Source organism: Manihot esculenta, chromosome 17, assembly GCF_001659605.2.
Source record: "Manihot esculenta cultivar AM560-2 chromosome 17, M.esculenta_v8, whole genome shotgun sequence".
NCBI lineage: Eukaryota > Viridiplantae > Streptophyta > Magnoliopsida > Malpighiales > Euphorbiaceae > Manihot > Manihot esculenta.
Genome location: NC_035177.2, coordinates 34161300 through 34165223, shown reverse-complemented (window position 1 = coordinate 34165223; position 3924 = coordinate 34161300). Strand labels below are relative to the sequence as shown.

The 3924-nt window shown below is 25.4% G+C and overlaps 1 pseudogene; it reads right to left on the bottom strand.

The window, feature by feature from the left end:
• Positions 1-1360: 1360 nt before the first annotated feature.
• Positions 1361-2580, bottom strand: LOC110607449 (annotated as a pseudogene).
• Between the last annotated feature and the right edge of the window lie 1344 nt (positions 2581-3924).

Genomic DNA, 3924 nt, shown 5'->3' with positions numbered 1-3924 from the left:
TTTTTACTCATAGGATTTTGATACGATTTTTCAATTCGATTAAAACTTACAAGAAAAATTCAATTTACAAGAATCATATATAATCCTAATTAAGCATATGGTGCCTTCTACTTAATTTCAATTAATCGTGATTGGCAAAGTTTTTACAAATGAAATTTTTATTGGTAATAGCGATTAGTTCAGATTTAAATTGCATATGCCTTGGACTCCAGATTTAAGTTGCATATGCCTCGGGTTCCTTCATCATGATCTTCTGAATCATCAAGTTTTCAAGGTCTTAATATTCCTCGAGTTTCATCGTTATCATAATCTTCTGAATCATCCAAGGTCTAAATATCTATTATTCATTTTAAATATATATATCAAATCAAATAACTAAATTTAATTTTTATAATTTTAAATATTCATATTAATTAATTAACTTATTTATTTATTTTTTTATTAATTATTTAATTCAATAGTTTGTAGACATATTTAATACCAGTAAATAAATTTATAATTAATATTATTTAATTATAATAATATATTAAAATTAATAAAAATATATTATAGTAATATATTAAATTAATATAATATAAATATTTTATTATAATATATTAATAATTAAATAATAAAAATTTAAATTATGGCCACAATTTAAAAAAAAACAAAATAAATAATGCCCGCCTAATTAACATACGGCAAACACAATTTTCACCTATCACCTAACACTCGACTCCAAATAATATAGTATAATAAAATATTATAAATTAATATTTATATTATATTAAATATATAATAATTTTATTCTATAATTTTAAATATTTTTTTATTAATTCAAACATAATAAAAAATAAAAATAAGAAGAATTGCAAAATGAGTGTATAAAAATAATTTTAAATTAAAATATATTTTCCTTTAAATCAATTTTTTTGGAAAATATTTTTCTTTCCTTCAACTTTTTCCTTATCAATCCAAACTAGATAATTTAATTCTTAAAATGTTGGAGTAAAGACATAATGCTCCAATTGCAAAAACTAATGTAACTTATTTTTTATTTTCATAATTTTTATTTTTTTATTTTTTTATATATATATTACAAAATATTTTTTTAATTTTTAATTATATTTATTTTAAATATATAATTTTTATAAAATATTAAAAAAATTTTAAAAATTTTTAAAAATAAAATAAAATTAAATAGAATTATAAAAAATAAAATAAATAACAATTTTATAATAATTAAAAATTAATAAAAATTATAAAATAAAAAAAGTATAATAAAAAATTAAAACTTTTAAAAAATAGCAAATAAAATAATAAATTATATATTTCGCATATATAATATTGATTTAATATTAATTATTTTATACGGTTTTCATTATGTAAGTTTCCTGGCTTCTTTGTTGAACAGAAGGAATGAAGATGCAGGCCTTTTGGGCTTGTTAGGATCAGCATTCTGTTGCTTCTTCTTCTGGCGTTTCTCTTTGGTTTTCTTGATTATGTTTTCTGTTTCCTCCTTCTTAAGCAGTTGCAGGGCTTCCTGTTTCTGAAGCTTCAACATCTCTTCTTCTTCTTTCTTTAGATTCATAGCTTCTTCATCCTTTTTCTGCTTGTAGGCCTCCATTTCTTGCAAGTACTTCTCCTTGTTCTTCTTTGCCCGTCTCTCATTTGAGAACAAGAAAAAAGCTGAAATGGGCTGCTTTGGTTTCAGCGGATCCTTTTCTTTCTTGGTCTTCTTGTTCTCCTTTTCTGCTTCTTGCTTGAATTGGATGTATTGTTCAAGCAATTCCATTGCTGTCTTTTGCTTATGCTCCTCTTCGAACAGCTTCATTGCTTCACCCTCTCGCTTCTCTCGTTTGCAATTAACTGCAGATAGGCTTCCTTTTCAGCCTGATACTTTTCCTCATAAGGTTTCTTTTCCTCTGCATTAACACTCTTCCACTTTGCCCCCAAGATGTTTGAGATCTCTTTGAACTCTGCATCTGGATTCTCTTTCTTGACCTCATTCCATTGATATTTGCACCACAAGATGTAAGGTGGAGATGGCCTTTTCTTTTCAAGGCCACCCTTGTTTTTCTTCTTCTTCTTGTCTTGGTCATCTTGGGATGATTGAACAAGTGGCAGTCATGTTGGGCTTAAACTCCTTCAGTTTCTGCAACTTCTTGAACTCCATCTGTAACTTCTCTTGCTCTCTGCCCTTGGTTACAAGCTCCTCTTCTTTGGCCTTCAGCATCTCATCCTTCTCCTTCAGCAACTCCTCAGTCTTTTCCTTTTCAATCCTCAACTTCTGAAGCATTTCTTGCATTTCTTGCATGTCCTTTTTCAAATGAAGAGGTCTGCTTTGTCTGCTTAGCCTTTGGGGCCTTAGCCTTCGATTTCTTGGGAGAAGAGCGAGATTGAGAGAGGCTTTCGTGGTTCTCTTTCAAATGATCAGTGTCTGATGGTGGAGGGGAACGGGAGAGATCTCGGAGAGCTTCTGAGCCATGATATTAACCTCATTTGTTGATGGGTTTTTCTGTTTCAGAGCTTTCCTTATGTTTCTTGGTTTCTTTGTGGGGACTGGACGTTGATGAGCGAGGCAATTGCAGTATCAGCCATGATCGACCTGAAGAAGGTTAGAAAGAAAGAGTTTTGTTGTCTGAGACTTAAAAGCCAGAAACTGCAATTGAATCCCACATCAATTTGTAGAAATGATGTTTGTAGAAAGAAAGGGGTAACGTGACCTTATACGGGCCATAGTCACTCCTCCACCTTGAGTTAGCTTTTGAAATGAGTTAAATTCGGCCCAAATTTAACATGGTATTAAACATGGTATCAGAGCTTTAATACAAAATTTTGAGCGTAGATTAGTTATTATATTTTATAAAAATATTTTTAATATATAAAGATATTATAAAAATTAGTAGTATAATATTTTATATAGATAATAATAACAATTATAAATATATATATATATAATTATTTTAATAATTTATATTTTAATAGTATAATATTATATATATATATAATCTATTTACATATAATATAATAAAAATAAAATGGTAAAAAATATTTAAAAATTAAATGTTATTGCAAACATACATGTACATAATTTTATTAAAATTATATGTAATATAAAATGTATCATTGAAAATATATATTAAAATTATAATATTATTATAAATTATTTAAAAATATATATAATATTAATTTTTTAATATCGATATAATTTTTAATAAAAAATCTTAACTCGAATTAAATAAAGAGATAAATTCGATTCGATTTCTACACTATCAATTTTTTTACTCATAGGATTTCCACATGAGTTTTTCAATTCAATTAAAATTTACAAGAAGAATCGAATTTACAAGAATTACATACAACCTTAATTAAGTATATGGTGCCTTCTACTTAATTTTAATTAATTGTGATTGGCAAAAATTTTACAAATAAAAATTTTATTGGTGATAGCGATAAATTCAGATTTAAGTTGCACATGCCTTGGGCTCCAGATTTAAGTTGCATATGCCTTGGGTTCCTTTATCATCATGATCTCTAAATCATCAAGTTTCCAGGGTCTTAATATGTCTCGAGCTTCATCGTCGTCATCATCTTCTGAATCATCCAGAGTCCAAATATCCAAATATCTATTATTCATTTCAAATATATATATATCAAATCAAATAGCAATATGATAAAAAGTAAATTTAATTTTTATAATTTTAAATATTCAATTTAATTAATTAACTTATTTATTTATTAATTATTTAATTCAATGGTTTGTAGACATATTTAATACCAGTAAATAAATTTATAATTAATATTATTTAATTATAATAATATGTTAAAATTAATAAAAATATATTATACTAATATCTTAAATTAATATAATATAAATATTTTATTATAATATTTTAATAATTAAAAAATAAAAAAAAATTAAATTATGACCACAAATTAAAA